Here is a 9,832-nt window from a genome sequence, read left to right on the forward strand (position 1 = left end):
CCCAGTTTCCAGCTTTTTGCCTACTGTATGAGCCCATCCGCAGCCAACTGCAACTGGTCCTCACCTCCTGTTATGCACAAACCCAGCCAGGGTCTGACCAGTACCCTTGTGGGAAAGAGAAGCAGAGTTCTGTAACTGCCCTGATTGGACCTAAAGGCTGAATTTTCAGAAGCACTCAGGCAACAGAATAAGCAGCCACACAGCCCAGGGAGCCCAGCCCATTGCGTGCAGATCCCTTCTGAAAACACAGGCACTGCTGGATGCCAGGCACTTTGTGAATCCGGCCCTTGTGTAGCTGCCTAAATAGGAGCTGAGCTCTACTGAAAATCGGGCCCCAGGGTGAGCGCAGAGCACTTGGAAGCCTGGCCCCGAGCTCTTTTGAACATGCTGGTCCCAAGGGCTCGGTTGTGGCCTTGGCCACAGCCTTGCACCATCAGTGGGGACTCCCGGTAGGACTCTCGCCCTACCACCCCAAAGAAGGGAGAGTAATTAGCCATTGGAACCGCTTGCCCAGGGTCGTGGCCCACTGAGGTCGTTACATGGGGATTGGATGGCGTTATCAGAGATATGCCCCAGCAAGGCAATGCATTTGGGGCAGGAATTACCCAGTGGAATCCTCTAAGAGGTGCGTCTAGGATGATCACAATGGGCCCCTCTGGCTTTGAAATCGAGGAAGCTGTGAATCCATCCCGGAGTGCTTCAATGCAAAGGGGCAGTGTGGACGTGAGCCCTGCTCTACACTGCTCCCCCCCACCCTGCCCGCTTTAGGATGGTTTGTGCCCTGGCAGTGCCAGGAGGGAGCAGCCCCTGCTCCACAAAGGGCACGAATGGTGATCCTCACCTGAGGACACAAATGGGGTGAGGGCAGGCTCCTTGTGCCCAGCTGCACATAGGTCAGACACAGCCTGGTGCCAAAGGTCCCGAGGGCACCTGGGCTTGTGCCCTTCCCTGCCTCTCTGCTGGCTGCTGCCCTTCACTCCAGAACCAGCTGCATTTCACTTGGGCTGTATGAACAGAGGCAACAAAGTGCTTAGGGATCCTTTGGCAAGTTGGCCTGTGTAAATGTAAAGCGTTCTGTCTCCTTCTGGGATGAATGAAAAATACTTCTCTCCCTGGGAGCTGTGGGGCGTGAGTTAACTCCTTACATACAGGAGGGAATTTAGCCTGGGGAGAGGTTTCTTGTAGAAGCTCTTTACTCCTTTCAGGGCTTGATCCTGTGACCTGCTGAGCACCCTGCACATCCATTGAAGTTTCCAGGAGTGGAGGCAGCTCATGGCAGCTCCCCGCCGCTTGCAATATTGGGCTTCAAGTTCCTTTTAAAACAGACCAGGTACAGGGGGGTCAGTATCCATTGTCTGCCATAGCTATTGTTCCAGACTCTCTGTCTCATCCAGTTCCGTGCCTTCGCATGTGATCCATATAAACACACAGCTGATTCATTTCTTTACCCAGCATTCACCAAAATTGTCAATCGATCCACGATTGTTTAAAGATGAATTGACAGCTAACCGCCCCGGAAAGATTCCAGGTCTGGAATGCATCCGATGAAGTGAGCAGTAGCTCATGAAAGCTTATGCTCAAATAAATTGGTTAGTCTCTAAGGTGCCACAAGTCCTCCTTTTCTTTTTGCAGGTCTGCTAACTACCACAGGGTCAGGCTCCTCTTTCCTGGACTCAGTTTCTCTGCTATGTTTGAAAAACTCAGGTGGCTGAGAGTTGATTATGAGCAGAACGCAGCTACGAAATGGGTTTATAATGACCACAGGACAAGAGGTAATATTTAAATGTGCATTAGCAGGCAGCCCTGCTTTCGCAGAGAGATGAGAAATGTTAACTCTTCGGTGTTAACCATCCAACACCACATTTTAAAACTATGGCACTTAAAGAAACAAATCACTGGACTGTACTTACAGCAGAATCTCCCTAACTTCTATTGACAACTGGGAGCTCCACTGAACTTTGTAAATTAGCAACTCCATGAGCAAACAAAGCAAAGATAACCCATCGCCAGGTGGACCAGGGTTTATTTACTGGAAAGGAGCAGTCTAGTTGTATTCATGTTAATAATGTTGTAATCACAGTAAATATACTGTTGTATATTTCATAAGGGCAGGGAAGTCTTAATAATAAGAGTGCTTGCTGCTCTGGAATCTTTACTGAGAAGTAGTTAGAGATCCCCTTAGTAATTTACGTGTGTATCAATTATACGGCGCGTGGACTGGCAGTGTTCTGCTGTGCTATGATTCAAGAAACCCAAAGCCCGTGGAAAAGGCTTTGCAGGAGTTCTGGATTTTTTCCCACTGTTAGAACAGACTGTCTGGGCCATATCCTCAGCTGACGTAAATCAGTAGAGTTCTGGTGGAGCTGATTTGCTCCAGCTGAGGCTCTAACACGGTGTCTGACTCAAAGATGGAATGACAATAACCCTGAAAACACCATCCGCCAGGGCAGCCCATCCTGCCTACACCTAGCACCCCAACATTCACTTGCACAGGGTCGGGGCTGTGAGCCACAGATGATTTTCCCTTACATGGCCCAGACTCTGCTCAGTTCCACCGGTGTCCGTCTAGGGATTTTCTATTGACTTTGGCCAAGATCCCCACACACACACACACACATCCCGTTTACAGCCATGTAACTGAGAAGGGAATCTGTTCCTGTACAGGCTAACTGGGAGTCTAACTGAACGTCCTTGATGGGGTTTTTTTGGGGGGGGGGGGAAATGGGGGATGCAGCAGCCACTTTGGGCCAAATTCTGCTCAGATCCAAACCCTGCCACAAACTCATTCAAATCAACAGCACTGCCCAGGGTGTAGTCCCTGAATGGATTTTGGCAAGCCATAAAAAGTGTGCATTCCCGGGACATAAGATGTAGGGTGACCCGATGTCCTGATTTTATAGGGACAGTCCCGATATTTGGGGCTTTTTCTTATATAGGCTCCTACAAACCCCAACCCCCTGTCCCGATTTTTCACATTTGCTGTCTGGTCACTCTAGTAAGGTGCCCCGCTGGAGCACATGAGCACACCTGATAATGCCCTTTCCTGGACTATGCTGGGGTTAGTATGGACAGCTCCCAACAAGGGGATCTCCACTCGACCTCCACCCAGTTCCCGGGCTCGGATACCACTGTCTTACCCTTGACCATATTACCAGGGACAAAAAAGACCCGTGAGGCCGTCTCATCAATCCTCCTGCTAGTGCCTCTTTTATTGATGCTTCGCTCCATCGTCTGGGTGACACTACGGTTTACTACGGCACACGTTAGGAAGCAAATAAAGGAATCGAACTTACCGGGGGCTGAGTCACAATTACTATGCCAGAGACATGCTGTCTTGCTCTGTCACTCCTTCTGCCTCTGGTTTGCAACTTGGGGTTTGCAAAGCTCAGTCAGTGGTGCCATCAGGTTTCTGTCTGGCTCTAGTCTCTGTCTTGCTGCTGAAATTTCTGTGTGTGTGTGTGTTTTAAGGGATTTTTTTGTCGGTGGTTGCGTCAGGCCTGTTGCCTGGATACAGGCGAGCTATTCCAGTTGGAGCTTTTCAGTCCAGATTTTCTGTCACCCTCCCATTCACACCACTGAGCCCTGGTCCCTACCTCCCACCAAGTAATAACCCTGAAGAGACCTGAAAGGGAGCAGGAGCTGGGCTGGGTCCTAAACACCCCCAGGTTCAGGTCGCTGGGGTAAGGAGCAAAGGAGGGCTGGGTGCATGAGAAGTGAAGTCCGTGCAGCTGACAAAGCATCTGGGTTGATGGCACTTACCCTTGTCGTCGGGGATGGCAGGCCAAGATGCCTGAGATGTAATAAACCAGATGCCTGAGATGTAATTAAAAACAACAGGAAGCCGGGGTATTTCAGAATGTGGCAATGGCTCTTGTATGAAGACTCCCTGGCATGAAGCAATTCAGGAGCCACCCCAGGGTATTCTTATTTAGGACAATTACCAGCTGTGGTTTGAAGAGCACAGCTTTTGCTTATTGGTTCCCCGATTATGCTGCTTGCACGGGGACCACAGAGCAGTCATGGGGGGCCTATGAGAGGAGCTTTGAAAGCCCTTTGTTCAGATCCAGATCCTGAGAGCTACTGAGCACCTCCTGAGTGGGGCTGAGCTCTCAACGGCTAGGTAGGGAGGTAGAGAGGTATGTGGGTGAAAACATGTTTCTGTTATCAGACTTATGACACCGTCTGGCCCTGTCTACACTAGCCAATGAAACAGTGTGATGTGCTTTTCTAGCAACAACCCCCTTTTGTGTTTAAACATTTCCTATTGGAAAGGTGCTAAGATTGTTTCAAATCTCAGGGCTGGTCTACAATGGAAGCTTACATTGGCACAGCTACATCACTGCAGCCTGTGAAAAATCCACCCCCCTGCGAGACATCGCTATGCCGATCCCTGTGTAGACAGTGATAGGTTGACGGAAGAACTCTTACCTCTCAGGGAGGGGGATTAACGACGCTGACGGGAGAACCCCGCCCGTCATTGTGGAGCGCGTCTACACTGAAGTGCTAAAGCTCTGCCAGCGTAGTGTTTTACATGTACCCATAACCTCAGAGCCTGAAAGAGAACCTGGATGGCCAGAAGCGATCTCAGCCCGGATTCACCAAAGTCCTATGCCTTGGGATGGATTTAAACACTGGGTTTAGGTGAGTAAAGAGCAGTGGCTGCCAGGCGTCAGGCTGACTTTAATCCCTTTCTAGCAATGTTAAAGTTTAACCCTTTGGAGGCTGAGGCTCTGTATTTACCTACACTTGTAAAGCACTTTTCGCCTTTGTGTCTAGTGCTGTGTCTGTCTTTAAAACACACTGTGGCGTGCAGTGTTGTGGTAGCCATGTTGGTCCCAGGATATTAGAGAGACAAGGCGGGTGAGGTCAAATCTTGTATTGGAACAACTTCTGTTGGGGAGAGAGACCAGCTTTCGCGCGTGAGCGCTGTGTAAGCTCAAAAGTTTGTTTATCTCGCCAATAAAAGATATTACCTCCCCCGCCTTGTCTCTTTAAAACACATTGAGCATTCAGCTTTTGTTTGTCTGGCAGTTTGGAAGTTGCTAGTGCTCTGAAGGGTTAAACCCTTTCATTCCCCTTCCCCACTTTCACATACTGCTCTTAAGCTTTTGTGAGAGAAATGCATGACCTCCCCCTTTGTATAGGTGGGGGGGGGGAATGTCTCCTTCTCTAGGTTTCTTTGCCTTCCCCTCTCTGCTGCACACCAGGGCCATTCACATGGCATACATACAGCAGCGAGAACTCATCTCCTCCTTCTCCCACAGGACAGCCCCCTATTTAAGAGGAGAATCTCCTGTAGCTGTTAGCAGAGCAGGGCTTATGACACACAGCTGAGCAGTGCTGATACCAATCAAGAAAAAGCTGTGGCATGTAACACACCAGCCAGTTCTTTACAATCGATGGATTACGACTGGGATTTTTAAAGGAACTGAAGGGAGCGGGAGCCTCCTTTGAAAATCACAGTTTAAGGGTGGGATTGTCAAAAAGCAGCTAGGCAATTTACAGAAAGAAAAGGAGTACTTGTGGCACCTTAGAGACTAACAAATTTATTTGAGCATAAGCTTTCATGAGCTACAGCTCACTTCATCGAAAGCTTATGCTCAAATAAATTGGTTAGTCTCTAAGGTGCCACAAGTCCTCCTTTTCTTTTTGCGAATACAGACTAACACGGCTGCTACTCTGAAACCTGCAATTTACAGAGTGTCTCTTTGTTCTGTAGTTGTACAGCGCCTAGCACAAAGGGGTCCTGCTTCATGACTGGGGTACTCCCACGATAATAATTAATAACAATAATGGTCATAATAGACTAATCGTACACCATAAATGTCCAAGGCATAGATGAAGCTAACAGCTCGCAAACAGCCCATGGGGCAGAAATATTTTCACATAAAGTGACTGTCAGTCCAGATAACAAACACATTTGAAAAAAATCAAAGTTTATTTGTGGGTAATTCGCAAATAAGTGGGGGTGGGAGAGCAAAACTTGTCAACTTAATTATTTGCTGCAAGCAGTTTGCCCTGCTCTACCGCTTGAGAAATTCTGATTCCATCCAGCAGAGGGCAGGGTTGCAAATTCACCAACCAGCCCAGTCCAGTCCAGTGTTAAAGATGGCTCCTCCCCAAAGGGTGTGTCTGATTTGAGTTTAATGTTCTAGTGATTTAAGACTTCATTCAGGTTTATGAGGTCACCTGACCCCCCTGAAATGAACGGCAGCCATGTTTCTACCTATAGTCGGGTGCCAAGAGGGAAGGGGATTAGATTATCATTTATATTAACTAATGCAAAAAAATCACATAATTTGGATGTAGCTTTGAAAACATTCAGTGTGGATGCATAAAAAGTATCTGATCTGGAGTTTGTGTTTGAAAATAAACCTGCATGTTTCTCCCATACCTTTCCCACCCCACCGCTCAGTAATCACACCACTTATTTGACCCGATCCAGCACCGTATTAGATTTCTTGGTCTCTGGCTCCTGTGCATTGCCAATGGTGGGAGTCATCTTCCAGCAATGTCCCTGTCAAGGCATCATTGCCTAGTACTTATCAAGGGCTTTCTCAAGCAACACACTGAAAACTTGGTTGCTAAGTCCATCGTACTGGACTGGCTTATTGTGGGTTTGCCAATCCACGTGAAGTGAACTGGAGTTGTGCAGAGTTGCTGTCTGCCGTTTCTCAGACCAGGTGCTCTGGATCGATTGGTTGCGTGGAACCCAGGTTGGCTGCACATAGGGTGCCAGCAGGTGTATGCCATCTGCACCGTGAAGGTGGAGATTTTCAGAGCTGTGTAGGAGATTTAAAGGCACAGCTCTAGGCTACTGTGAAAATCTCAGTCTTAAATTACTGGGGCGAAATTTCTTGAGAGGAAGAGCAGGGCTTTTTTGTTGTTCTTCATCAGGAGGGTGTTTTGGTGACTGCTGTGGAGAGGAAGGATGGTCCAGTGGTTTGGCCTAGGACTCCTGAGATGCGGTTTCACTGCCCTGCTTGGATGCAGGTTCCCCATTTGACAAGGCAAAGTCTCTCTGTTTGCCACCTGTAAAACAGAGAGAGCAGCGCTACCCTCCCTCACCAGCGCGGTGTAAGGTTAAATGCACCAGGTACTCTGGTAAGGGAGCTGTCGACAGTGTGCCCTTGTTGCCAAGAAGGCCAATGGCATTTTGGGATGTATACATAGGGGCATTGCCAGCAGATTGAGGGACGTGATCGTTCCCCTCTATTCGACATGGGTGAGGCCTCATCTGGAGTACTGTGTCCAGTTTTGGGCCCCACACTACAAGAAGGATGTGGAAAAATTGGAAAGTGTCCAGCGGAGGGCAACAAAAAAGATTAGGGGACCGGAACACATGACTTATGAGGAGAGGCTGAGGGAACTGGGATTGTTTAGTCTATAGAAGAGAAGAGTGAGGGGAGATTTGATAGCTGCTTTCAACTACCTGAAAGGGGGTTCCAAAGAGGATGGCTCTAGACTGTTCTCAGTGGTAGCAGATGACAGAACAAGGAGTAATGGTCTCAAGTTGCAGTGGGGGAGGTTTAGGTTGGATATTAGGAAGAACTTTTTCATTGGGAGGGTGGTGAAACACTGGAATGCATTACCTAGGGAGGTGGTGTAATCTCCTTCCTTAGATATTTTTAAGGTCAAGCTTGACAAAGCCCTGGTTGGGATGATTTAATTGGAGATTGGTCCTGCTTTGAGCAGGGGATTGGACTAGATGACCTCCTGAGGTCCCTTCCAACCCTGATATTCTATGATTCTATGATTCTATGACCTCCATTTTTTATTAACATCTTAATTCTTCCTGCCTGAGGATCTCAAAACACTTTGCAAACATAAATGAATTTAGTCTCCCAACATTGATGTGAGATAGTTAACACCTCCGCTTGACAGACAGGGAAACTGAGGCACAGAGGGATTAAGTGATTGACCCAGCATCACACAGCAAGTAAGTATCTGAACCAAGATTAGATCCCAGGGGTGAAATCCTGCTCCACTGGCAAAATTCCTATTGACTTCCATGGGGCTGGGATTTCAACCCAGGTCTTCTAATGCCATTATGCTCTTTGTTAATACGGCTGTTATTATTGTATGTTGTTGTGTAGAGAGCATTGTAAGTGTCTCGGGCGTTTTACAGAGGCATAAAATATGAAGGGACGTGATGCCCACCCGAAAGTCTAACTTGGGCAGATCTGATACATGGGGTGAAGTTTCAAAGGTGGGCGCTTGCAAGCATGCCTGCTAGCAGCAGATCCTCGCTGGCAGGCTTCAGGAAAAAATACCCTTCAAGAAGGGATTGGAAGGGAATGGTGAGTGCTTGGTATACATAATAATAATAATTAATAATTAATAATAATATCTAGGCCTTGTAGAGCACTTTATATCTGTAGATCTCAATGCACTTTATGAAGGAGGTCAGTACCATTATCCTCCTTTTACAATTGGGGAAACTGAGGCAAAAGTCAGGAAGGGATTTGCCCAAGATTACCTAGCAAACCAGGGAATTGAACCCAACTCTCCAGAAGCCCAGCCACTAGGCCACATTGGCTCCCCTCCACAGGTTTCTCCAACATTGCATTCAACAAGACACCAGGGCCAGAGTGGGAAAGGAAGACAACCCTTTCCAACTGCACAAGGAGGGTTGCAATGAGCAAGCAGAGGTGTAAGCGGAGCGAAATGAGAGTGAGGTGGGGAGGTGGAGTCATGCAAAGTGAGGACAGCTCTTTCTATCGTGCATGGCTTTGTTTACACTAAAGTTGCTCTGGACCCAGGTGAATTGGATGCTGGTTAATTCAATTTAGCTAACACCTTTGTAGTCGTTAGTCTGGACTTTCACCAAGTTCTCCCAGGTTTTTGGCTTCCCAAACACATATGACCTGGACTAAACAATTGGGGAGGGGCCGGGCCATACTCACAAATGTGTTAGCTAAGTCAGTTAACAATAATTAACTTGAGCTAAAAATTGGGTGACCAGATGTCCCGATTTTATAGGGACAGTCCTGATTTGGGGGGCTTTTTCTTATATAGGCACCTATTACCCCCCATCCCCGTCCTGATTTTTTACACTTGCTATCTGGTCACCCTAGGGCAACCATGTCCTATAACTAACACTATACTATACTATAGTAAAGATGTGAGCTGTAGCCCAAGGAGTTTTTATGTTAGTGATCATAGCCTGTGGAACAGCGTGGCTATAGTCCCTGTGCCTCAGTTTCCCCCCTGTGAAAGGAGGCTGACAATTCTTTGCTTCATAGGGGCGCTGCGAGGATAAATTCAGTACTGTTTGTAAAGTGCTTTGAGATCCTCTGATCAGGTGTAAAATTTAATCTTTCCTACTCTTCCATGCAGCTGTTGCCCTTCGACACAACATTATAAAACAATAATTACAAAATGCATGTTTAGGCCCCAGTCCTGCACTGAGTTCCAGACAGGTGGGCCAAGGAGGAAGACCTGCAAGTTACATAAGAAAGGCACTGAGACCCCTGCACATTTGAATGGCATGTAGCTGAGTTTAAAGGTTAATAAGACATTCTGTTCTAACCAGCAAATAAATGACTCATTTACTTGCACAGTAAAATCAATACACACACAAACAAAGGCTGAAGAACTGTGTTACCACAATAATGGAGCCTGCGCTGACCTCCTGTTCATATTCTATTCATATCTGTGTTACTGATTTCAACTCAGCACATTCAAAGTTGCCAGGAATACACAGCATGACTGAGAGCCTGTTCCAAAGCCCATTCAAAGTCACCAGTAGGACTGCCATTGACTTCAATAGGCTTGGGACCAGGCCCTACATCAGTAACTAAATCGCTTTAGTACAAAAAAGAACCATTGA

At 47.5% G+C, this 9,832-nt stretch overlaps 1 protein-coding gene across 1 annotated transcript in view; it reads right to left on the bottom strand.

Annotated features, from left to right (window-relative positions):
• The window catches only part of FAM167A (family with sequence similarity 167 member A), a 28,430-nt gene extending 24,867 nt beyond the window's left edge, over nucleotides 1-3,563 (bottom strand). The window contains exon 1 of the mRNA XM_073335681.2: nucleotides 3,294-3,563. The gene's annotated coding sequence lies outside the window, so the exon portion shown is untranslated. The remainder of the gene's footprint in view (nucleotides 1-3,293) is intronic.
• Between the last annotated feature and the right edge of the window lie 6,269 nt (nucleotides 3,564-9,832).

This window comes from Lepidochelys kempii, chromosome 3, assembly GCF_965140285.1.
Source record: "Lepidochelys kempii isolate rLepKem1 chromosome 3, rLepKem1.hap1, whole genome shotgun sequence".
NCBI classification, from domain to species: domain Eukaryota; kingdom Metazoa; phylum Chordata; order Testudines; family Cheloniidae; genus Lepidochelys; species Lepidochelys kempii.